The sequence below is a fragment of the Rhincodon typus genome, chromosome 15, assembly GCF_021869965.1.
Source record: "Rhincodon typus isolate 14 chromosome 15, sRhiTyp1.1, whole genome shotgun sequence".
Classification (NCBI taxonomy): domain Eukaryota; kingdom Metazoa; phylum Chordata; class Chondrichthyes; order Orectolobiformes; family Rhincodontidae; genus Rhincodon; species Rhincodon typus.
This window is the reverse complement of record NC_063346.1, coordinates 31,410,150-31,424,282: the sequence shown is the minus strand read 5'-3', so window position 1 is coordinate 31,424,282 and position 14,133 is coordinate 31,410,150. Positions and strand designations below refer to the sequence as shown.

The 14,133-nt window shown below is 38.8% G+C and overlaps 1 protein-coding gene across 5 annotated transcripts in view; it reads right to left on the bottom strand.

The window, feature by feature from the left end:
• The window catches only part of tshz3b (teashirt zinc finger homeobox 3b), a 75,823-nt gene that overhangs the window by 11,214 nt on the left and 50,476 nt on the right, over positions 1-14,133 (bottom strand). Inside the window, exon 2 of one of the 5 annotated variants that reach the window (XM_048605632.1) lies at positions 13,451-13,587. The exons of the other annotated variants lie outside the window; for them this stretch is intronic. The gene's annotated coding sequence lies outside the window, so the exon portion shown is untranslated. The remainder of the gene's footprint in view (positions 1-13,450; positions 13,588-14,133) is intronic. 5 annotated transcript variants of the gene reach the window in all.

Genomic DNA, 14,133 nt, shown 5'->3' with positions numbered 1-14,133 from the left:
TACAAATCATAATATGCACAAGAACCTCTGCAAATACTGACACACTTCTTTGACCTGCTGAAAATATTCACGCACTTTGTGAAAATAATGTCATATTCACAGAGGCCTTATGGAAATATTATTAATGAAACTTTCCCACCCTCATTTCGAACAAGCAGTACTAGCCAAAAGGAGAGCACTGCAAGTGAAGCAGAAAATATTTATTAGCATTTGCAGTAGACAGTACAATGGAAGCAACTAACAAAAATATATAGCATGCAGAATTCCTGACACACTGTACTCGAGTTATGTACTGTGTCGCATACTCGAGTTCCGTACTTTGTCTCAGGCAAACAAAAATCTGATAACCTTTTGAATCTTCTGGAGTCTGCAGAGCCTAGTCTGAAAACAGATTGGGTGCTGAATGATGCGTATTGAGAGCTATATTGATATCCAAGATTTTGCCGGATTATATTGGGGATCAGAAGGCAATGATAGAGCTCACCCATCTGTTGTGATATGCTCTATGCCAAGCCCTTACTCAACCCTCCCATTACATTTTCAAGATACTTAAGAGGAATAAGTATCTGAGGTAGGCCTAGTTACCTCTCAGAGTTCTAATATAGGAGCTTCTCCTTGGCAGGCAACAATTAAAGCTGAGAAACTCCATCTGATCCTTATGATGAGAAATCAGAAGGGGGTCAGGTGGATTTATTAGATCTTCAATCCAGCACTCAGGTCCCTGTTTTGGTCCCCACTAACCTGGACAATTTAGATTAGAACTGAATTCTTCTGACACAAAGCTAATGATCCAGATACAAGTATCCTACGGTTTAGCGATTATATTCCACTCTTCAATCTCTGTGTAGTACAGAGGGGTCCTCAAACTCTTCACTTGCTGACTCAGAAGAGGCAGACATGCTAGCTCTAAACCAAACGCTCACACTGGGATTAAGTCTATGGTGATTAAAGTTGGACACTGATATATCAAATGTCCTTACTATTCTCATGTACTTGATGACTATACTATACTTTCATGTACAAAGAAATATGGCTTGAGAAATAGCTTAATATCAGAACTTGTAGACAGACAAGTTTCATTTGCTGTTTTTCCTTTTGGTTGATATTTTCTTCTTCACTTACTCATCCTCACCCCAAAGAAGTTCGAGACTGCGGACTTACTGGTCATCCATGTTTATCTCTTTAGTGGAGGGTGAACTGTTTCCTGCCAGGTTTACTCATCATCATATCACCTCACTGCCACCAACACCAGAAAAGTGAAACATATTGACTCTGCATCACATTCCATCTGGTGAGAAGCACAGAGAATGGCAAAAAGACACAATCAAGAGCAACAAATTCAAAAACCTGGGAACTCAGGAGTTCAACTTTCCATTCATGAGGTTGGGGTCAAAGTCCTCTTATAGTTGAAACACCTGCTCCCCTTGCTTAGGTCACAGTTTATTTTACTTTTTTTTGGCATGCGGGAGCATATCTATTTGCTAAGGAAGAGAGGTGAAGGTTTCTGCACCCTGACAGTTATAAAGGGTTCTGGTATCCATCCACATCAAAGCGAATAAACTTCCAAATAATTAGTTACCTTCAGAGGCCATAAAACAGTCTGCGTGGGACTAGGAAATGGAGATGCTTTACTCACATGTTGGAGGAGGGGTTCGATACTAAAGTCAGCATTACCTTTGGTTTAATGAATATTTTAAAAATGTTGACACTAATTATTCAGGGTAACTTAAAGAATCTGTACATTATACATCTGGAGGCAAGCCATGCCCACTTACATGGAATGTGATCTTACTTCCAAGTGTGAATTATTTATTTTGTTGTAATAGGAATTATTAATATGGCGTCCATTTGCCTATCCTCAGTTTAAAACAAAAAGGCACTGTATGATCACAAAAATCAAATTCTATTTTCGTTTATTCAAATTATACAGTACTCAAGGGGAGGATGTCCCATAACCCATTGCTGGGCTTTGGCCCTAAACTTTTCATAACAGATGAATTTTGAAGGCTGGGTGAATACATCAATTTTATTGCCTAATAAATTAGTGCACACTTCAAATTTTTTCTGCCATTTCTCTTCTTCTTTAGAATTATGAATGAAACATATGTAATTAATAATTACACCATCACCGGAGGTTTGTAAAAGCTTTATGAATTCTGATTTAGCAAAAGATAAACAGTGACATATTACTTTGTGCTACAAATGTTATAATGCCAAGCGTTCACTATTTGAGGCCAAAGTAGTCAAGTGGTTCTGAGCAGGCGCTACTGTAAAACCTCTCAAAATTTTCAGGAAAAATATCTGAAAGTAAACAGCCTGGAAACCGACTGGAAATCTACATGTAAAAGCTTTATAACGGCGGGACGTGTGGCCAATAAGACAATAAAACAACACTGAGACAGAAATGTATTGCAGGCTTTGGCAAATGCTTTAGTTGTGGTGAAGGCCTTTTAATGCAGAGCAATCTGGTGAACACTAAAGACATGACTGTGGCCTTGTAATGGATTTCACTGGAGCCCAGATATGGTGTCACTTATACTCAAAAATGTAACCCTTTGATCACTGAGTGACCACTTCCTGGTTCAAGTAATTACACATTTATTTTCCTCATTATGTAAAACCTGCAAGAAATAATTACATATTTTTAATTTACAAATCAAAGCAAAATGTAAGGAATAAAGTGATTTTTCACAAATTCTGATGTCATCACAAAAGAAAATTCACCTTTATGTTTCATAAATTGAACAAAAGCTGTTATACTCTTCAATATGGTAAACACATCTTTAGAAATATTCACAACCCGTACGATAAACAAATCTCCTTTATACTCAGAATGCTCCTTTCCCATTGTGTCAGTAAGTAGTTCCTTTTCTGAAAAATCATTTGTTAATCTCTGTCAAATATTATTCACACAGTCCTTCCCTTGCAGAGTGTACTGAATACCCCGACTTGGTATGAGCAGGGTTTAGTTGATTGCCGTATATCAGCACAAAGTAATTCACTGATTTCGAAGAACAAAACAGAGTGACTCGACTCCCACTAATGGTTTAAATCATTTTGTTGAATCAAGCATGGAATCAAATATTTTACTCAGTAGAATTCTGCTTTTCACGATTGACAAACTAATCACTAGGTTGCTAGGATACAGAAATTCTGAATACCATTGTCATGGTTAAAAATTAGTATGATTATTGAGTTAGCATATTTTTACATAACCCATAACATTTTCGTCCCAAGTGTGGAAAATAAAACTATGGACCATATCTAATGATAGAAAGTACAGCCTAATTTGTTGTTCTGTTTCCTTCTAGAAACTAACTTTCATAAAATAAACTGAATAAATGTTACTAACATGCCTTAAAGGCTTTTAACTCACACCGGGTTTTGATAATGAAACAGGATTGTCACAGAAGATCTCACGCTAGAAGAATTTCTCTCCCTTTCCTTGTGCTTATTAGCGGTAGAAGGGAAGAGACCTGCAATACTTTAGCAATGCTACTTTGTCCTAAGGTTGATTGAGGTTGTGTGGCAAGCTTGCACAATTTAAACCTGGTGAGGTAAAAATGATCCGAGTTTGACATATCTGACTGTTTAAGCACAAGCCCATACCGGTGTCTCATCTCCGTATGCCAGGTTTCAATTGTGCAAGTCTTCCACCACCTCGGTCCAGTTCAAGACAAGTTGAAGCTTCTGTTTATTTGCTTTAATGGCAACTGATGTTGATTAAAAATTCCCATATTGTTTTGTAAACACTAATAGCGTAATGAATTTGAGTCTACATCATATGTAGCTAGTTCTAATAATGTGATCAAAAGCTACATAAAATCTTTTCTGTTGCAATTTACTCATTACTAGTGATGAAATATGCTTAGCAGAAAATTCCTCTTTAACATGAACTCAGTAGTACCTGATTTCAAATCAGTTCTTAGTGCCCTACATTCTTATTAAGTTTTAATTCTAGTGCCTGTGTTGACTGGTAGTTTTCTCCCAGCCCCTTTCTGGATTTTATTGGCTTGATGGAATATAATTCCAGAATCACCAGGTACCCTCCAATATCTTGCTCAAGCAGCAATTCTTCTTGATTAAACTTGCAGAGAGATTTGGCAGGCTATTGGGCTGCAAGGAGTTTGATTCCACCCTTGCCGAGGCCAACATGCACATGCTATCTGCCACAGATGTCTGGATAGCAGGAGTGGAAACCCATGCCCATTTTTTCACTCTTATTCGTTTAGGCACTGGAGCTATTTTTTCCATACCGAATATCGAGATCAGTTAACAGCACAGACTTGGGATCAAACCTTGGATCATCATCATATGCCAAGTTAGCTATGCATAAAGCCGTTGCAACTGTATTGTTGAATAAAATATTATTTGTTATCCAAATATCGTTTGATAGAAGACTGATCTAATTCATCAACTATAAATTATCGTCTTAATGATGCCTGTAATTCAAATTATACAAACTAACCGCCATTCTCCACTTTTCAGACTAAAGTGATGGGACAGGCGTGCTTAGTGACAACTGAAACATCCCCCGACCAGAGAAAGTTTGCTGGATTGCACATCAATCAGCTTGTTAACAGCTGATAAGTCAGTTTCGCAGCCTATCGCAAGCCTCAACAGTGGAGTCACTCATTGCTAGAAGCTACTGGTATCAGGTCATTAAAGATAGCTTGCTGAATCTTAGCGCTAAAAAGGATTCAGTTGTGAGAAGATAGTGGTTTTCTACTGCTTCACGGAGTTTATGGGGAGTCAAAGGCAAGGGTGGCTTTCAGAAACTACCACTGGCCCCACAGCTGTGCCTCCAATTTCCCCCAGATTAAGGTAAATGAAGGACGCTGTCAACCTGCAGGTATGTCAACTTGGCTTCTTTGTTGTTACTTTTTCCGCTTGCTGGGAAGGCAAGTAAACAGATCGGGGGTGAGTTGAGGCTCTCAATTGGCTGTCAGTGGACCACTCAAGGACCTTACTTCTGAGCTCAGAAAGTCCCTGGTGGACCCACTCATTCAGTTCTGAATTGGCAAGGTGGCGAGAAATGGGCAAGAATCCTTCCAGGGCCAACTCACTGAAACAATTATTTCCCTTCCCAAGAGCTCAAGTAAGGGGGAAATTCCACCCACTGTTCTGTTTTAGAGAGTTGTTGGCTACTAAGTAGGACAACATTTTTTGCACTTTACAAGAAAGATAAATATATCCATTTGTGCTGCTGAAATTATTTCTTTTCAAGCAGTATGCCTTAAAAGGCAGGTCAGTGTTTCTCAGTAGAGTGTGTGGACAGGGACAAGTATGTCATCACAGTATCTTCAGAGTATTTTAGGTGTTTAAAACTACACTTTTAGCATATTCTAAATTGACAGATTGCAAAGTGCATTTTAGAAGTGCGCTCTGCAATAGGATATGTGGATTTCACATTTAAATTAAAACAGAACCATTTTTGTAAATTTTAAATAAACATCCCTCCTTAAAAAAAACTTTAAAATTCATTGTGATTCTTCATATTTCTCCTTATTGATTGAATTATGGTTGATATTTTGTTCTCACTCCTTTATTCCAGTCCCTGTTAATAACATACCCATTGCAATGGAGAGACTGTTCATTATGCTCAGGTCTCTACCAATGCCAACATACCTAGATAGCAAGATGGTCCCTGTAGGGAAATATCTAGCCTCTATTGGCAGTTTCCCACAGTATTATCCCTAAGGCTGGCAATTCAACAAAACTGTGAACTCTCCACATGCCATCAATCCATGTGTCGATACATTGGAGCTCCACATATCATCCCACCATATTTCAGTAGGAATCCTGTATAAAGGAAGCATTATCAATTTTCATGCAAGCTCAATTACTGGAGCAAACTCTCAGAGACAATACCTTTTCATTGCTACTGGATATATTCCCATTTGTACTATTAGCATGCAGTTTGTACAGATATTTTAAACATTATCAGTTTAGTTTCCAGCACCATCAGTCATGGCACGATGTCGTTATCTTATCCTTCAGTTTGCAGCTCACCTAGGCAGGCTTGGGGACAAGGTGGTGGCAGATGAAAGTCACCCCAGTGCCCTTGTCTCCAACTCCCCTGATTCTCCTCTCCCATCACCCCACCCTACACCTCCAATGATAACCTTTAGGATCCAGAAGCAGCGGAACTCTGGCTGACACCTGGTGAGCCAGGACATCGGTATCAGCTACATTTTGCCAAGAAACTCACCAGTCAGCCTTTAACAATTTCATTGGAGCTCCATCTGGTGAGCCTCCTTATTGGTGGGGCTGGACAATCAGTGGTCACTTTATATTCCTGCCTCGCATTTAGGTGACAAAATGGAAAATCGTGGCCTGTGACTTAAATTCCTCTACACAGAAAGATGGTTTGCTTCAAACTCTTCTAAAAGTTGCATCTTTGATTTGTATCCACATAACGAATACAGCAGATATTGCAAGAATTCAAATAGGACTCTGCCTTAAAATATTCATGAGAAGTGTAAGAGGAATTTGTAATAATCAGCCTTCCCTGTTCACAAGTGCCAAGTCTACCTTCTCACTAAAAATTGCCAAGGCCATGAGTCCTGCCTCTCTTGAAGGTGCATTTCAGTTGTGGCACCATTAATTCACCATTAATGTGTAACAGAACAATAACATTTACAATACCAACATAAAACATGCATGGAAACTATTAAATATATGTTGCAGTTTGGTGCCGTGTAGTAATTTGTGGTTTTGACTAAAGGTGCTGTTGAGTGGCTGTGAGTATTCAATTCCCTCAGCAGCTTCTTTAACAGACCAATATTATTAATAACAGGAAAAGGAGTATACACAGAATATCTAGTTGCAAGACATATTTGCCAAAATTATCATGCAGAAAGTTGAACATTTTAGTATCAAATCAACCAAGCTTTGAGAGAAGGGTTTCTGGTGTTAATTGTTGTCAGATTTGGGGCATTCAGCTTATCTCCCTCAGTGCCTCTTGATAGTTTTCAAGTTAGTATTCGATTTGTAACTTTCTCATTGCAGGTCACAGCATTGCCTGTGGCGAAGGAAAGGCTTGATATTTAAAGAAATAAACTCTTAGATGGTATGGTATCAACAAAGCAAGATTGCTGGGCCTGAATAGAAAATGGAGTCTTAACTGCCATTTACTCTTAAAACCTTTATTTAAAGATGAGTCACCATCTCTAGGGGAATAAACTGACTAGACATCAACATACACCATTCAAACAATGACATCTGGGGAAGTTAACCTGGACAGAGTTTTGGGTCAGGATCAAACGGGAGTCTTGTGGTGTTCGATATATTAAATTGGGAGCAACACTTTGTTGAATTGACTAACTAAATTGACCAGAGGGCGTGTACTCACTGTCCAATGAAGTCAAAGACAAGACCCACCTGGAAGGGAGATGAAACTGGTCATTGCAACTAGAGAGAGGCTGCCTCTTTATTGGTGCTTCTCGGCAGCTCTCAATCGATTGCATTTAAAACTGGTTCCAGAAGCAGGGCCACATCACGGAGCAGGAACCACCCCACAGGGTAATGTGCAACTGTGACTGTAATAAGGTGGACGGGGAACGGGCTCATAGCCTGCTTGGAGCATTGCCTTCTCACCCCGCCCCATCAGGTCTGCTGCTGGAAGGTCACCTCTAGGCAGCTGCCCCATACCCAACACTGCTGGGACCTGGAAGCCAACTGAAAAGCTCCATGTGGTCTCGGAAAATTAGGTACCCATTCACTACCTTAATTGGCTACCCATTGCTGTGGGCAGGGAGCTATTTTGCCTCCATCCTGCCTCTAGGGAAATTCCCAGAGACGGGACAGTGCTGGCAAACAGCGTAGTGGTTGGCTGCACCAATTTACATGCCTGCCAGCTTCTGTTCTCACCCCCTCCCTGGCCCAATATCTGTGCCTGTAATTATCCTACCATCCCAATGAAAAGGAAAAGAGATATGCACAAAGACAAACACTATTCAGACATGCTCCAGCAAAAGCCTGAAATAAGTGTATCAATGTAAATCTTATTGTTAAATCCCTTTTGTATTCCTTTGCAGCCATTTACTTTGATTAATACTAACTGTAGAATTGATCCATTATTGGAATCAGGCTTTCTGCTCGTGGGATTTTTTAAAAATTAAAATCTTAATGAGATACAGGTGTAGGTTCCTTATACTGGGTGGGAACTGTCTGGGCCTGAAACAATCACATGCTGCTGTAGTTTACAATATAAACCTCACCAGTTCTGGGTGGGCGTTGTTCAATTAGGTGTTGGCACATGCTCTGTCTGGCCAGCCCCTACAATCACTTCGATCTAGTCAAGTGTTAATGCAGTTAATTGAATCTAAGATCAATAATGCTTAATTATTACAATTTGACATTGTGAGATGAATGGATTTGTGACTTGAGAAAATGAGAGAGTATTCCAGGAGAGGCAAGTACATTGTAGCCTTTGAGAAATCACAGCGACCTACAATCGATTGGTGCATAATCCAATTGACTAATGCTCTGACAAATGTGATCACCATATAACTGCAAATAAGCATTCCATAAGAATGCTTTAACTGCTGTCCCTGACCATATCCAGTTCAACACTGTCCTAAAGTCTGCTTCAGTTTGGAATGGAAAGAATGACTATTAGAACTTAAAAGTAAACATCTGGTCTTAAAGGGACATCTGGCTTGATAGAAATGGGAATATTACTAACTCTTTACCTCCCCACCTTCTCCCCAATAAATGCTGAACATTTTGTTCTGAGTGATTCAGATACTGCTTTCACACTCAGATTTGAACAGAAATGTAGATAATGAAATTTAAATTATAACTCTAACCTTCCTGAAATATCTATGTTATGAACTTCCATGGCCCTTTTGCTGGACAGGGACCTATTATATAGACTTAAACACACATTTGAATATTTATCAGCATGCTGATAAATAAAAGAAAGGAATGAGTACAATATAAAGGAACACAACTTTCACAGATATTCTTCAGACACCTGAAAATGAGCCCCTGTGTGGTTATGTTGTTTTGCCCACAGCAGAACACTGGATGACTCTTTCAAGAAAAGAAACTGGTTGAGCTGAAAAACTATAGCCCTGGCTAAGATTAACTCATTAGTGGCAAAGTTGTCTAAGATTAGCCTCCTTAGCGAAGGAATTTTTTAACCTGTAACAGGAGCTCATCATTATGTGCATCTTTGTTTCCAACTAGCTGACTAAGATCATGGAATCATATCATGAAGATATATTTCCGATGTTAAATACTTGTACTTTAATCAAAGTGATCTTGCGGCACTCACACTGTGACTGAAAATTGTGAAATTGTCTCTCCCATGCACTAGAGCAACTCATTTCTAATCCATTAAAATTACTAAAGATTTGCAGAAATTTTAACATTACAGAGTATTTTAATACTTGCAAGGTCATGGGATGCGAACAGCAAGAACCCGTAGGATGAAACAGTTAGTAATGAATTGACAGTCTATTTAACATACCCCCCAAACTTCTTCTTTAAAGAAAAAGAAATTTGGGTTGATCTAAAGTAAATCATTAGAAACTTTTACAACAATTATATAACTTGTATTTAAAATGGGCACTAGAGAGTGAATGAGACGCAAACTGAATTTTTGGTTAAAGCATATTAACATGTTGCTCAAAACCAGACTCATAACTTATGACTCACTCCAAGATTATATAACATTTATCCTGTCTGTAAGCATCTGATACATTTCACGCAATTCTTTAACAACAGATCCATTTTGATTGTTGTTCATTCTTCTCAGAGCAATACATGTTCTGCATACAGCAATATTAAAATGAACAATACAATTCAACCTAGTGTGACATTAAGCAGAAACTTCAGTCATAGCATGATATTATCCAATAGTAACTTGGGTACAGTTGTTATATTCTTAACCAAAGGCAAGGGGTTAAGAAATTCATAAGGAGTTACTGTTAATATAGCACATTTCTGAGCATTCCAATTACTGTAGTGCTATGGTCATCCTTGACTTAATTTATTGGTGATGTTTTGAAATGACTGAGAATTCTGAAGCCACAGGACTGCTCAGCAGGTTCATGTTTAATACACCAGCTTTAAAATCCAACATGCCCAGGGTAATAAATGGAATATCATCTATTTAATGCTATTAATATGGCCACATGCTTGAAAGAAATGTATGTTGCTTTTGTACATTTAGTGCTACAGCCCATATCCCAACATTATTTATGTAGGCTACACAGTCCCAGCTCTCTAAGAATGTCATTTGAAATATATTGCTTTGCTCAGGAGTGGTGTACACATACACATTAAAAGCGTTTGAATCAATTGTAGCAAATGCATTAAAACTTCATTAGAAAATACAATAAAAAGAAGCTTTCTGACTATCAACTCTCCATTTTTATTAGGTTTCTACAAGCAAGAGTTTTCTCCTGAATGGCTGAAATCAACTTGCCGTGATCTGCTCTTATAACAGTATCAGTGACATTCACCATTGCGGTCATTTTTTTTTGCAGTATCTAGCCTATAAATTGTCATTGCATGGATATAGTATAACTGGCCTTTTATGAGTCATGCTAAATAACAAGTTCCAGGTGTGTATTATTTAAGAAAATGTCAAATCCTATGTTGGAAATCTATAATCACCAGTAATGTTGCTTGCATGATACTGATCGTATTGCTGCATGCTCTGTGCAAAAATAGCTTTCTCTTTGCTGATGACAACTGGGAGTTGACAATATAGGTCTTGATTTTTCATTGGATGCTGTGGCACATTCTTGCTGATGGGTACCTCTATCAACCAAGCCATTGGTGTATTTCACATTAGCTGTCACTAGCAAACTGAAATACACAAGTCTCTGATCATTGGAGCTGAGGTGGCATATAGTCCAGTCACAACTGGAAACCTACGCACATAGGTGATCAACTACTTCAATCACAGCAGTGACAAACTAATTTTCATGAAAACTTTTTGAACAACAAAAAAAAAAGGACAGCCACTTGACCCACTGGATGTAGCGTTAGGAATACTTCCAGCATCGTTGTCCTCAGTCACATGCCCGAGGGAGAACCTGGCACATACACTTGACAAAGCTATCCTTTCATCTTCTTCCTCAAATCCTGCACACTGAAAGGAAAAGAATCCCTATTCAAACTACCATAGGTACGTGGCTCAGTTGTAGCCATTCTGCCTCTGGAAAGAACACAATAAATGGACCACCTAATATGGAAATCTACATGCTATCTTTGAAAAAATGCATTGCACTCTGTAACAACAATAATGACAAATGGAGGGCATCTTTTCCCTTTTCTGCCAACCTTTATTTCCCAAACCAGTCTTTTTCTAAATCTATTGACCCCTCTGAGGTTCAGTCAGTTGCTTTCCAAGATTTTGCCTAAGTGGTCATTATTCAACTGTGAATCTGAGTCTTGACAGACAATTCAATCACTGTGGCATCAAAGCTGAGCTTAATTCTGTTCTAATGGATGCTGAGGTAATTTTAGTTTTGTTACCCTCAGCATGACAAGGTCAACTATTCCTTTATCTCATGGATCATTTCTCACTTCCATAACTATCCGTGGTACAGGAAAGCCAATGATAATTTCACTGGCACATTCACCACTGGTGACAGATGTTTCTACCTCAAACACTAATATTTCATTATCACAACAGAGGCAATATCCAAATAATTGATCAGATCATACTTTGGCAGAGGTTTTGCTCTTGGTTTGGGACCCTTATATCAGGAGCATTATGGAGTCTGTCACTGTGATTCTTGAAGGTACAGACAATTTGCGGCCAAGGTGTGCATGTACACTGTCCAGTTAAGAACAGTAGGTGGGTTCCCATGGGAACAGGAAGGCCTCCAACACTGACTATTTAGCAGCTCATCAGAGGTGAGTGCTGCCGATACAAATGAGAGACACAAGTGAGCACCACCACAAAGTGGACTCTGAACTCGAGTATGGCTGCTAAATTGTTGTGGGTGTGGTGGGAGGGAGGAGGGAATGTTTAACAAACCAAGTGGCGCACTGCTCTCCCTTAGCCCCTCTCTGTCCAATGCTAGGCAGTCACCACCGTCTTCAGGCTAGATTCAGGGGGCTCCAAGTTCCAACAGTAAAATTCAAAGGGAGGCCATAATGGGCCCATTAATATACTTAATTGGCGACCTGCCACTTGTGGTGCACAACCTTTTCCCACATGAGCTGGCATATTCTGAAATAGCCTGGAGATGAGGTGATGATAACAAACCAGTGCAACAGTTATTGCCAGGAAACTGTGGACCATCTATTCTCTAGTCCCATTTCCTATGAAGATCGAAAAAGTCTGCCCTTTGTGTGCCATTTACACTTTAACTCAACAATGTGTCTTAACACCAACCTCTATATTGTACTTTCCTGATATACCAGTATCATGCTTTCCCTGTTCTCACTCCAATCTTTTAACCTCTCTCAAAGGAGTTACCAGTTTAATGGCAATTTGTGTTGAATCTTGGGCACTTTAATGATATAGATGCGTCCAATTGAGAACTCTATTAAAACTGGCAAATTAACTTCAATTTATGAAATACCACCTGCTACCAACATAGACAAAAACTTACATTCGATTGATCTAGGTTTAGGTCACAGGAGTTAACAGACAGTATTCTATGACAAATATCAGTCTGTGGGTTGGTTGAAATCTGATTACCAAGATATCCAAGTCTTTTTTCTCCATTATGAAATTCCAGTATTGAATGTCTCCAATCTTGCCTATTCCCATGCCGACATCATATTCATAGGATAATATTGATCATCAGACATTTTACTAGTTCCACCTCTGGTGCACCCAGTGGTGCCATATGGTGCAGCTATACTTGTATTGAAAGATAACAGCAGAAAGCGGTCTCAGTCTTCAACATACTTCATTCTTAATCACAAAGCAATTGATTTCAACAACAAAAATGGCAAAAATTAAAATTTGATCGAATTGTCCATTTTTGCTCAATCTCCCTTTCTTGATATAAATGGTGCCAACCCAAAGATTTGGAAATGATTCAGGATTAAGTCACGTTGATGGCTGGATCAGTTTTGATCAGTACACTTTTGCATTTTTTAAGCATTAAAAAGTAAATATTGCTGTCAAATTATCCAGGCTGCAACAGTAGCTACCTAGATCACTATTGATAAAAACTAACACAACTAACTAGTTTTATCATTCTAATAACAAGCTTACCTTAATAAAGAGCCAAAAGGTAATCTAAAGTCAGCACCAGCTTTGCTGATCACTAGTCTGGATGTCTAGCTTAATAGTTTTCCCAAAAGCTGGTAGCTACTCTATGCAGCAGTACTCAATGGATGTGGCTAAGTTCCCCCAGTTATTACGTTCGTTTTAATCGAAGAAGTTAAGTATGGAAAGAGAAAGTTTGGCTTATGAGTGATTAAGACATAAACCAAGAAGATCCTAGCTCAATCTGTATGGAGTTACCTGATCTTGGCCATGAAGAAGGAAAATGGTCTGCAGTGGGCTACAGCCCTGCTGGTTTAGCTGGTAAAATTGGTAAAACCTCCAGCTCTTTATCACCATCCAACAATCACTGTTGGAGTCACCCATGAAACTGCACTCTAGTTTGGAAGAGGAAAGATGGAAATTAACCACATTGTAATAATTTATCATTCACTATCCTATCTGTATTTCCAACCTTCTAAATAACTATTTACTTAACACTGCAATGAAAACCACATCCATAACAATATTAAACCATTACTGAGCCCTTCACAGATCAATGGAAACCAATGCATACTTATGAAGTATTTAGGCCCTTAATTATGCCATGTCACAGATACACAATTGCAAAGTTAGACAAAACTGGAAAAGACTGCAGAATAAAATTTTTAGTCCTAACCAAGTGTTTCTGGTTTTGCGAATTATAGAGATTCACAAATATGACAGAAGGTAAAATTTGAATTCAATAAAAAATCTGGAATTAAAAGAGGCTAACTTAATGGTGACCACATAACCATTGCTGGAAAAGCTCAGGAAGTCTGGCAGCATCTGTGAAGGAAAATACAGAGTTAACGTTTCGGGTCCGGTGACCCTTCCTCAGACCTGTTCTGAGGAAAGGTCACCGGACCCGAAACGTTAACTTTGTATTTTCCTTCACAGATGCT